We start from the raw sequence: 13,086 nt of genomic DNA, 5'->3' as shown, positions 1-13,086 counted from the left end.
TCACATCAACGGAGACGTTATTTACGCGAGTTGTAAATTTTTGCTATCGTGATTTCCAGGTGATTGGCCTGTAGGATCAGGGCGGGGTTTGAAAGTGTCCTGAAGCAAGCCTAGTGTCTATTTAAAAAATGAAAAATTAAATATATAAAAGAAGAAGACGAATTTTTATTAACCACATATTGTACAATAATAATAAAATTGCAGCCTGTCAATATAAGATAAACTAAAATAAAAGTATAAAGGTATAAAAAGAAAACGTATTTTACAAATAACGCAGTGGTAAAGGTCAACAACACTAACACGGAGCATAAAAATCGTGCAGAAAATGCAAGATGCTATGAGCTTCACACATTTCAGAAAGCCAAGGATTTTAATTTAGTTTTTTTATTTTGATGGAGTACTCGTCCACACTATAGAAAAAATTTTCAATAAGCAACACTTTAATATTTGTTTTGAACACCTCATATGTCTGTACCTATCTGGCAGCATATTGTACAAGTTAATGTTTAAAGTATTTTTGTCTGATGTAACAAGTTTCTGCTTTGGAACTCTTCTAACATTTTTTTCACGTGTTGGATAAGTATGAAACACACCTTCAAATATATTAGTATGTTTGTGAATTTCTTAAAGATTATGGAGAAGTGTCATGATCTTATATTTTTTAAAATATGGAGTACAGTGTTCATTGTGTTTAGCCCCAGCAAGAATTTTTATAGCCCTATTCTGTATCCTGCAAAATTCGACAGAGTTTCTACATAATATTGTGCCATATGATATGTGGAAATGAAATAAAGCATAATACACTGTCATTAGGGCACACATCACACTGTACTAGTTTGTTTTTGAGACCAAACTTATAGTTTGACCAGCCTGGACATGATTTCTGAGTTGTTTAAGATCTTGCATAAACCAGTTTACAGGCGATTTTTTAAACTGATATTTTTTTAGAGGGAAGTTTAGTCAGGGGACAGAAGAGAGCTTATAGTTTTTTTATATATAATCAACGAACGTTCCAAACGGTGAATATGGTGTCCGCGGCACGATTGTGGTTTTGTTTTTGGCCAAAAATTTCTAAATTTCTTTTGAGTTCTAAAGAAATATAAAGTCCAATTATCCAAAAATCTCTCAACATGTTCGATCCGTCAATGACACAAAAAAATATTTTATGAGAATGTAGCATCGAAATCATCTGTCGCTTCAGTAGAGGGTCTTATTAAACAAGATTGCTTTCGAAAAATCGTCACTGGGTGGGGCAAGTTCGTCGCGAGAAGCAGCTTTTTATTTCCAAAAGAAGCCGCCTCGCAGTTTCTTGTCAATATAATTTTATTGCGCATGCACCTTGGATAAAGCTTCTTTCACATCTCGGCGAACATTAAAGTTACGGCAAACTTTGGTAAATTCAAATTTTTTTACAAATAATAGCGATTCCCAATTATATTTTTTCAATTATCTGGCGCACCCTGTGTGATAGACGAAACTTGAAACTCTCTCTCGACACTGTTTAAACCAAGTTATCCCATGTTTTATAGTTTTTTTACCCACGAAAACGTAAATTTTGTTTTTTTTTTTTACAAATATTCGACATACCCTGTACATAATTTAAAAAATGCCGCAAGTAAAAGTTATCGCCCTAGATCTCCGAAATTTCCCGAGATATGAATTTTTTCAATGGGATAAATAATAACTCTTTTCTGAAATTATGCAGTAAACAGTAATAGTGAATGACGTCATCGCGTCTAGATTGAGTGCGAGATATTGCAATTTTCAAATAGATTTTTTCAAATATCTCGTGAGCGTAGGTAACAGTAGAAAATCGTAAATATAAAAATTATAGCCCTTGATTCAGCGTATAACACTGTTTCAAAGGATTAGCTATTTCTAAAAGATCAATTTTCAGGGTCATTTACATTTGTGTACGTAACTAAAACACCTTGTGTGTCATCGAAAAATGCGTGAAACAAGAGTTATAGCGCCGCATCCCCCACGTATTACGGTTGTAAAATTTTTCCGATCGGATGAATGGTTTTGGAGGAAAAGAAGTTTTTCTGAAAGCCAAAATAACAAAAAAAAAAATCGAAAATTAAAAAAAAAACTTTGCGTTATTTTATTCCCAATTTAGAGTCTAAATGCGGGTACGGATTTCTACTTCTCTGCCAAGTCTGAACTCGGTAGCTGCAAATTTGGGGAGCTTATTAAGTTTTTTAATATTGCACGGAATATCGCGAACACCCTGCACAAACCTATAAATACAAAAGATTTAGCTGTCTATACGGGCTATATCATCATGTAAACGAAACCGACATCTAAAACGCGGATTTTAAATTATTGCCGATTTTCCCCATTTTAAAGTTTTTTTTTCAATTTGCGCCACACCCTGTATTTTTAAAAATTGTCAAGAATGAAAGTTTATGGAGCCGTATTCTCTGCGTCTCCTGGTTCAAGACTTTTTTCGGTCTTGAAACCGCTTTTTGAAAAATCGTCTTTTTTGTAGACCCTGGCACACGAGATATTATTTTTTTTAGAATATTTTCCGATACCCCAGCCCCCCATTTTCAATAAGTTCCGTCACGGGGCAAAGCTGAAATCGATTGCTTCAAATTTCGGACATTTATCGTTTTTTAGTTCGGGTGTTATAAATTTGATAAAATCTGTAATTAATAAGATAGCAATCAAGGGCTTCAAAAATTCGATACGGTATAAAAATTGAGGACTCTTACATTTCAATACAAAACAACGTAAATCATATTACAATTAATCTCAATGATAGTGAAACAAAACTAGATTTAAAAATATAGTTATAAATGCATTAATAAACAAAAAAAAAAAATTTCCAAAATCTTTGAGAGTTCGTTCCTAATGTTCCTTTAATCCTTTAATACCTACCGGACCCGAGTTTTGTTGCCGTCGGAAGGTAACTTCCATAATTTCGGACAAAATTTAATTAAGGTGTATTTTACATATAAATGTAGAGTCCCTCGACTTGGAAGTAAAAATTGACTCTTATTAATTAACCAACTCGATTGGAATTGAAAATGTTTAACAAACAGGTTCACTCAACTCGTCAACTGCCGCAGCAAATTAATTAAGTAAATGGGTAATATAGATTTTTTTTTAATCTTCGATTATTTCTTGTTTCAGGTACTCCGCATTTATCCCTCTAATCCGCCATCAAGCCTGTCGAAGGTGAGTAGACAAATATTGTTTTAATTGCTCTATAAAACAATCCCAATGAATTTGTGTCCTTTGCATAGGGCAGAATCGTATAACTTTGTTCCCAACAAAACAAATGAACAAATTAACTTTTTTAAATTGAATACCGAGAATTGGATGCGTCTTCATTGTTTCAATAAAAAAGGAAAATTATTTCGTGTTTTTGATCTTTCTAGAATATGCGTCAATGATTGTGGTGATTACTAAATTTTATTTTTGAATAATAAACTCAAATTATTTCAATAAATCTTCTTAAAAACTTAAAATGTTAAGCACACAGGATGTTTTGGTTAGAAAAAGACAAGTTGTCGATATATTTTTCATTTGCGGCAGTCGTTTGTTTTAATTAATACCATAAGATACCATACAATTTGTATATAATTTTTTTTTTGATACAGTGTGTCCCCAAAGGGAAAAAAATCTTTATTGTTCATTTAGCGGCCATAAAAATTGTACTTATTGAGAATGCAGAATTAAATGCAGGATTCAAAAAAAATTGGGAAATACGAAAATGCTTCAAGAAACAGCTACAGCTATGTTGACAAAAACTTCATAAAGCATTGTTCTCTTTAAACCACCATATATAGACTAACCTTCAATTTTGTTTTGTTTTTAGTGGTGATACATGGATATTTGAAAATCGTACAATTGGTCTTGGCAAGATATTAATATAAAATCTGTAAAAATCACATTTTTCGGTGTATTACTTTTCGGGTACATTTTTGCAAAACAACACGAATACATTCTCTGACATGACCAACATTCAATATTCAAACCGTGCGGATAAATCTCCGAAAACACCTGATTGCTCCCAAACCCGTGCGGTAAAATCGCGGAAATGTCCGAAGTGGCTCGGATCCGTGGGAAACGAAACTGACGTGGTGAAGTGACGCTTCCCGCACGATATGTCGGTGTGTAATTAGGTATTTTGCAGACGGGAGTAGAAAAACGATATTTCAAACACCCTGTATTGAAACATTAGAAAAATTGGTATAGCACTTGTCTTTTTTGTTAAGTTGAGACAATAAGCAAAAACAAGTGAATGTCTCGAAGTTTTACCAACAAAAAAAAATCAATCTCGGTTCACAAACAAAGATTTTACACTGTATATTTAACGTTAAAAATATTGAATCATCGCACTCCTCTTTTGAAACATTTTCATAATTTCCCAATTTATTAACGCTCTATATATTTCCATCCCATGATATTGACTAGTCAGCTGGTCTGATGACGCCAGAGCCCAAGCGATATACTTTGAGACACCCCGTATTTGTTCCCGTTTTTTTTTTCGGTCGACTATCAGACGTAATCTCGCCCCAATAAACATAGCCTTTCTTTTTTTATTATCTTATAACGACGGACATCCTTACCGCGATTAAATTCTTCGCGAGATCGTTGCAATTATAACGAGCGGTTAAAAAAAAAACCTTATTTAGCTCACTGGAACGGGCTCGCATAACACCGCAATTTTCGAGCGATTAGCTAGCCCGTTTTCCTTTCTTTTTTTTCCCCATTGACGTTTTACGCCTGTTTTTCCTTCGGAATTTTTACGATATTGTCGGACGTGTGAGCCAACGTTCGTTTAAAAACTGGAGAAGTTCAAAACGCCGTCATTAGCCAGAAGAAAGAACGCGAAGTGGACATAGACAATTAGGGTGCTTCAAAAAAAAATTTTTAATTTGTATTTTAGCTCTTACCCTCTCAAATGTTTCTTTTTGATATAAAACAAAATCCTCACCAAAGATGAGCCCTGTAGCTCAACTCTAATTTTAGTTTCAGATTTAATTAATATGGGAAAAATTCTTTTTTCTACATAATTTCTCAAAATTTCTATCCTAATTAATAGTCAGTGTTTTATTTCTACGTAGTGTAAGTGGCAGTACTAATTATATTAGATCATATGGTATCAGTGCCTGCAACGCATATACTAAGAAAAATGGCTGAAAAGAAAATTTATTTGGTTGGTTTTTCATGCAGAAAATTAAGTAAACGAAAATTGCCGAGTATAAGAAAAATTTTACAATTATTTTTGTGCAAGCGTACAGATTCTAACGTCACAATTCAACAGTGTTTTGATGAAGTGATTCGTGATGTTATGAAACTTTGGAAACCTACTGGTATTCCCGTCTGTCAGCCATATAACCCTATTACTAAAATCATTAAAGTTTATCGGAACTTTTGAAAAAAAAATAAAACAAAAATTACAGAGCATACATCAAAAAACCGCCTTGAGAATTTGTTTGATATATCTAATCATAACTCTCACATTCTTTAACAGAAGCTCAGTTTAAATATTTAAATGAAGAATGGAAAATGTCAAATCGAACTAGTATTTTTTTTTAATCTGCAAACTTAGAAGTTTATACAGAGACTCTAATGAATTGTGAGGTTAAAATCTTATGCTTGTACAAAAATAATTTTAAAACTTTTCTTATACTCAGTAATTTTCGTTTACTTAATTTTCTACATGGAAAATCAACCAAATAAATTTTCTTTTGAGCCATTTGACTGATAATAATTGAAATTACTGAGAGCTTTAAAGAATGACAATACACAATAATTTCTTAATATATGTGTTGCAGACACTGATAATTTGACAACTCTACCGTATGATCTATTATAATCCGCCACCTACACTACGTACTGAAAACCATTTTAAAATCTAAAATAAAAAATAAAACATTAAATTAGGATAAAAATTTTGAGAAGTTATGTGGATAAAAAATAATTAGAAGCTATTTCTGAAAAGTTCAAAATTTAGTAATTTTTAAATGTCGGTAAATCTGAAACTAAAATAAAAATAGCGACCCCTTATAGTTTAGGTACAGGGCTCATCTTTGGTGACGATATTTTTATATCAAAAAGAAACATTTGAAGGGATAGGAGCTAAAAAAAGATAAAAAAATATGAAGCACCCTAATAGACATAGATTAGGCATAAATCAGACCAAGAAATTCCTCCATTATAATTTCTTCCCTAATGTTCTTGCCTATGTCCACATTCAACTTTAAAAACACAAGTTTGGACTTGAATATTGACTATATTCCAAGGTAGATGCGGATCACATTTTTTTTTGTCTTGACGAAGCTTTTTTCTCGAGATCTTGGAATCTTCAATGCTCGCGCACCAAAAACACTTCGAACACTGGGAGCTTATCGGCGATGCGTTCGGTATTTATAACCTGCGCCGAAGGTGGTAACGGTGCTGCTTCTGCGGGAGGGGAGACGACTCCGCCCCCCGAATTGTCGCGTTGTTTATTTCGCTCGATCGTAGTTGCGATATCCGCGTTGGTTGCTGCGTATCGCTCTGCCATCTAATTATCGATTTCCACGTATTGGAAAAATGCAGATGGCCTCTAGTATAATCATGGTCTTATGGCCTGTCTGGTGTTGGTGCTGGAATAAAGCCGATGTTATTTGTTTATTTCTTATGGCTAATCGATGTTCCTCGAGCCTGGCTGAAGTCCTCCTATTGGTCTGTACATCAAGCTGCACTATCCGCAAGCCACACTGTATATTTCTTGGTTCTCCAAAATAATTTTTTGTTTTGGGTTTCTTAATACTGCCCCAATGGTATGATCAGGTTTGTATGCCGTAGATATATAATATATAATATATAAAACTAATTTACGACTAGCAATAATTTAATACAAAATTATATCCATTTAAATACTGAATATGTTCAATTCAAATTGCTACCTAAATAGTTTAAATTTTAAAATCAATATTTAGTTCAAATAACCCACATTTTTGTTTCAAAAAATTTAAATACTCAAACGGAGCATTTCATTTTATTAAAATAAATAAAAAATTGAGCTTAACCTATTTGAACCAAATATTTTGGTTTTTGGATATCCAACACACAAATTTATCTTTTGTATAAGAAAGTTTGTTGCCCTGGCCTGCCTGATTTCCAGACCTTACTACCCTTGCTTTTTATCTTGGCGGTGAAATAAAATAATAATAAATTTATAAATATAAAAAAATAAACATAATTCATTCCTTCAATGTTCTTCTGTATTATGCTTATCAATGTTTATAAGCGTCGCGTTAAGTTAGTTTAAGATGTCGGATTGTTTTGCTTAAAAAAATTTAAATTTAATATTTAAATAATTATTTATTAAACAAATAAAATGATGTTAAAAGTTGGCTTTACCATAAGGCTAATAAAAAATTTATTAAATGGATTATATTAAATTAATAATCAAATTAGGAATGTTGCGATTAAGAAGTAAAGAATATGGAAAACATTGATAAGCTCAAAATTGACATTGACGTTCCAATCAAGGACGAAGTTTTTTACTTTCTGTGCACTCATTTAAACCTTTTAGATTATTATTCCGAGAAAAGTAATGCACCGTAGTGAGGCTGTCCGATATAAGCTTAGAGAATATCTATTGGATCCTTAATATTTATTATGTATTATTTTATTGCATTATTTTTTTTTTAATTTCTGGAGGTTTTGATTTTATTACATACTACGTACATTTTATTACATAGTACATACATTTTATTACATAGTTATTGAATGGAAATGCTGCAGATGGCGTTTCTAAAAATCCCCAATTCAATTCTTTCACTTCACTTTTCTAAAATTTGGGAAAAATTGCGTAAGTCGGAGGTTCCGCGTTTTGGCAAATCGTAATATACTAAAACGGTTCTTAAATTAATTTTTAATTCGCTGCCTCCGGGGACTCGTCAGGCAGGCATTTTTTCTCCGCCGTGCCAGTCATCCGCGAATAATTACGAAGACTCGGCGCAAACAGGTGTCGATTTTTATCGTTTAATGGCGTTTGTGGTTCGAAGGGATGGGAAAGAGCTTATTCGCCGCCATGGCATCGTTTCATTAACCAAAATAAATCGGACCGAAACCGTTGATGCAATTTTTCCAATTCAAATTGCAAAGAAAGGATGTTTATCATTTCCTTTGCACTATGACTCACTTTTTAAAATATCGCTTTCATATAAAGAGCTAAAGTTAAAGTTAAAGTTAATGATTTAGAGTTAGAACAATTACTGAATGATTTCGATGATGCTGACATAGAACTCTGCGATAGTGAAGAAGATAGTGATGATGTTCCGGAAATGACAGATTCTGAAGATGATATAATAGGAGGAATAATTAACGGTGGTGCTCTAATGAGTGAAATGGTGTCTGAAGATGTGATTATACAACAAGAAAATGACAGTTATGTAGTGAGCAGTGTAATAGAGACTGACGATAGCGTAGAAATCTTAGAAGAAGGTAGATTATTTTATCGAATTATAGAAATAATTGTCCGCCATACTAATGATATTCCTGTCCAATTTTTCAGACTTTCAAATTTTGGAAAGAAAAACACCCAAATCAAACACATCAACAGATGTTGAAATGACATTGGCCTCATTTTAATCTTAGGTGCCCTTCAAGCTTCAAAAAAACCTATAGTGATGTTGTGGTGTACCAAGAGAGGTTACACTAGACCAGTTAGTCCTGCGACTATGTCTCGCTCACGTTTTCAATTGTTGACCAGTTTTTTTTTCGTTTTGACCATCCAAAAACAAGGGAAGTCAGAAAGAAAACTGATAATCTTGCACCGGTAAGAGAAGTTTTCAACATGTTTGCTGACAATTTCAAAAAGTGTTATAATTAAGAGGTGGTTGTTCATTTAGAGTTTATATTAAAAATAAGCCAGATAAATATGGTCTGGAAATTTATACACCATAAAAATAATTAATAATACAGCAGAAAAAGAAATCCATACCTAAACAGCTTCTGTTTAAGAAGATCGTGCGAAATACATTCGAAGGCTTTGCTAAGGTCACACATTGTCAACCCCACCCGATTTCCACATCTCCCACAACCTTACTTATCCCTTGTATGGCAAAGCGCCCCTCACTAAATACCAAACTGCTCATTTCCAAAGATATCCTGGTGCTCAAAAAAATTAACTATTTGTGGTTTTATCACCGCTCTTGAAGGTTGGAATAACTTTAGTAATTTTTAAAGTATCTGGAAAAATGCCATATTGAATGCACTTATTAAAAAAGAAGTGGAATTATCAGAACTTCTATAGGGTTTTTACTAAATTGACATTGATTTCATAGGCGTCAGAGCAATTGGAGTTTCTTAGATTGAGAATCCATGCTTTTACCTCTAATTCAGTAACAAAATGAAGTGCAAAAGAAGTTTCATTAAAGGGTATTTGACTAATTGAACCACTTTGAAAGTCCGTACAATATCAAGCAGCAGTAAGATATTATCAGCAATGGTCGAATAATATTTGTTAAACTCGTCAATGTTGACGTTTGAGTTATTGGATTTTTTTATATAATTCCGTTCATAGTCTCCATATGTCTTTGATATATTTTTGTTAATTCCAGAAGTTATTTTTTCGTGGTCTGAACGATGCGAGGCATTATGCAACACAACAACAGTATTTGGCTATAGCTTTGGCAACAGTTTATCTTCAAACCAGTAATCCACGCTTGAACCATTGACGTTTTTCGCAGTATCAATGAATCATCAATATCAATGAATATTAATGAAATTTAAGACTGGCTATTTATGTTTCAAATACAAAATTCAAGGTATTCGACAAATATTCGTTACGGTCCATCTCAGGCATATTTTTTACCACGGTCTTGCCAAGGTCTGTGGTTAAGGTACTGTAAAATACTTAAAACGCCAAAGCAATAAATGCACTATATTTTTGGTCGAATTATAATCTTTAAGTATCCTTGGTAATCGGGCTAAAAAAAAATAGTGAGGCTAACCACAATGATCGAATAATACGTATATTCGGTCCGCTGAACCTATAACATTTAGACAAAATCATAGCGAAAACGGCCATTTAAATTTTGCCTTATTACCGAAGCGCGTTAAGTTTTGCTCCAAATATAATTGAGTATTGTGGGACGGAATCGTATTTTCTAGATAGCGATCGATCATTAAGGTCTGAACTTTGCAAAGAAAGAGTTATAATTTACAGTGTCGCAGCGGAAAATGTCAACTTTTAAAATATGAAATAGATATTTAATGACGGTTCTAGATGGTTGAGAGATAAAGATCGCGATATATAATTGGACAGCGTTCGATTAAGTAATAACGGACAATGACGGGCGTCCTTTAACGAGAACAAGGTCGCAGAAAATGTCCCCTAGAAGGAAAATGAGTAAAGTGAAAAACGGCAAATGGTCCATAAAATATGCAAAAATTCAAGTGGGCTAAAAAAAAATTATCTCCAATATTTCGATTATTTTAATTTCTTTTTGGTGGGAGGCCTTTTTTGCGATATTGCTTTTTTTCATGGTTATTATTGGTCTGCTGCTTGAAAGGTAATTTAACGAGTTTAAATTGATTAAAATTTATTTCTGCTTTTTAAGTTTAGAAGAGTAAAATAACTGTACGAGTCAAATTAACTTTTTTTATTACTAAAAACAAATAGGCTTATTGAACATTAGCAACTCAACTCGTATTTTTGCCCTAATAACATCTCTTACTCAACTAGGCATAGATCTAGTCAAGTTCGCTATTGTTTCTTGTGGAATGTTACACCACTCATCCACCACCCCAACCATAAGATCTGGGATCGAGGTACGCACTCTTGACAAATTTAAACTCATACCAAAGCATATTAAATTGTATTCCAAATAGCATGTTTGTTTTTTGGGTCAGAGAAAAAATACTAAAGTCAAAAATTTGCAGTTGGCTACATTTTTTGAGATCTTGTATGATGCGTAGGAGCTTTTGCGTCCACGCATTTTCTGCAAAAGAACGGCGTCTTAAGTCTTAAGAAAGTAAATAAAGACTTTGATTGATGGGCTGCGATTAGAAGCTGAAGCCCAAAATAATTGAACTTTATCTAATCCGAATTGTGAAGAGGAATTGAATCCTAGTAGGCGGTTTTTAAAAATATGAAATGATGCGCCTTTGGTATCCGTTTTGCCTAAGACAGGAGCTAATCTTCTTCAGTTCATCATCTCTGTTCTCCTAGTTTGTAAGCCTGAAGGACTGGGCAATCAATATATTTGCCACTGCTTGTATCTGTGATGAGTAACTCAGCGTTCACATATCTATTGGTGTGTGTTGGTTTTCTATAGACGGTGTGTTCCAAGTATCCCTCTTCGCTCCTTGTGACGGGTACACGTGTACATCTATAAAGGCTGTTATCTTCTTCAAATTCTATTGTGAACTGAATCCTTGGATATATATATATATATATATATATATATATATATATATATATATATATATATATATATATATATATATATATATATATATATATATATATATATATATATATATATATATATATATATATATATATATATATATATATATATATAACTAACCAAAACAAAGGACAAAAAAAGCGAGATCATATGAAGAATTAGTTCGCTATCCAAAAATAAAACGTCTAACACAGAATTTCTTAAACAGTAGACATATACGAATTTAAAAATTTCAAATATTACAAAAACAAATTACATATATTAGTCATACTCACAAATTTATTATTTTTTTTAAATGTCCGCTGTTTGTGAAAAAGTTCATTGTATCTGATGTCTTTTTTTTTTCCTCTTAGTTTTTATGAACGGATGATATCAACGCTAACAATTATTTTCCTTTTAAGAAAATTGTGCCCATTCGTTTCCATCAATCTCATTAAACGGGAGGGAAATTATTATCAAAATTAATATCACGATAGTTACAGGCTTGGACTGTAGGAAATGGTTGAGATGTCAGACACGAGCCGCCGATCGCTCGGTATTTCCCGGTTTTTCTCGAATTTCGAATTTTACGGTGTTAAAAACAACACCGAATAATTTCGGAACATTGACACATCCAGTTCGTAACACTTTCGGAAGTTTCGCAAAGTCCGCGCTGCCAATTGAGAAACGGATGAAAAACGCGAAACGCGATACGACTGATCGTGATCGCCTCCGGATCTATACAGAATGCGTTTTCTTTTGGCAGATCCAATTTGTTTAAGGCTTTCGAGGCATCGACCCTCGAAATTTATGTGAATTGCTTTCTGTTATTTTTTAAAATTGAAGAAACATTAAAATTTCGAAATACATTCAAAATATAAAAAAATATAAGGATACCAACAGATACCTGAGAATAAGAAATAAAAACGGACAGACTACATCATATTCATAATAAAAACCGCTACACACACACACACACACATTAACACCCACTTCCATTGTTCATTTGCAATTTTAAAGTGTGTTGTTGTTTTTTTTACTAAAAGCATTTTGTTTTTATTGCAGACTGTTGCCTCTCTTTCAAATAGAAAATTAACCATTCAGCATATAAAAAGATTTCGCACGAACACTTTTGCTTAGTTTTCCCTTTTTCTAATTCCTAATCAACTTCAATTTTATAGAGTAAGTTTTGACTGACCACTCCGACGTTTTCCCAAAAAACACTTTGTATCACGAGGTGTGTTCAAAAATTAATACGACTTTTGTAATTGGGCGGGCTACGTATGTTCGATATTCGATAGTTTTTTGTTGTTATGTGTTGAAAAATCGTCGAATCGCTATTAGAGAAGTAGCTGAAGATGCCAGGATCTCTATTAGTTCGTGCCATGCAAAATTTTTATCCTTGATTGCAAAGCAAGTAAGTAACATTGTGCAATATCAAAAATAATTAACTAATTCTATTTATTTTTCTTTTGCAATTTTAACATATGTATTTCTTATATCATCGTAATCATATACGTTAAAAATAACTTCTTATGATGCAAACAAATTTAATGAAAAATGCAATATTCAATTACGCAATTTCGTTATCTAAAAGGCAGCAACCTTTAGCTTTTAAACCTACTGAAATTGTTTTATATTGAGTTGACAGTTAATAGAAATAATTATAAATATAATCCTA

At 32.8% G+C, this 13,086-nt stretch overlaps 1 protein-coding gene across 1 annotated transcript in view; it reads left to right on the top strand.

Moving 5' to 3' along the window:
- Positions 1 to 13,086, top strand: part of LOC132697921 (protein Shroom) — a 227,211-nt gene that overhangs the window by 56,533 nt on the left and 157,592 nt on the right. The window contains exon 2 of the mRNA XM_060663684.1: positions 3,139 to 3,183. The gene's annotated coding sequence lies outside the window, so the exon portion shown is untranslated. The remainder of the gene's footprint in view (positions 1 to 3,138; positions 3,184 to 13,086) is intronic.

Source organism: Cylas formicarius, unplaced genomic scaffold, assembly GCF_029955315.1.
Source record: "Cylas formicarius isolate icCylForm1 unplaced genomic scaffold, icCylForm1.1 PGA_scaffold_2__14_contigs__length_35257938, whole genome shotgun sequence".
NCBI lineage: Eukaryota > Metazoa > Arthropoda > Insecta > Coleoptera > Brentidae > Cylas > Cylas formicarius.
The sequence above is the reverse complement of the archived record's forward strand: the minus strand, read 5'-3'. Positions and strand labels throughout refer to the sequence as shown.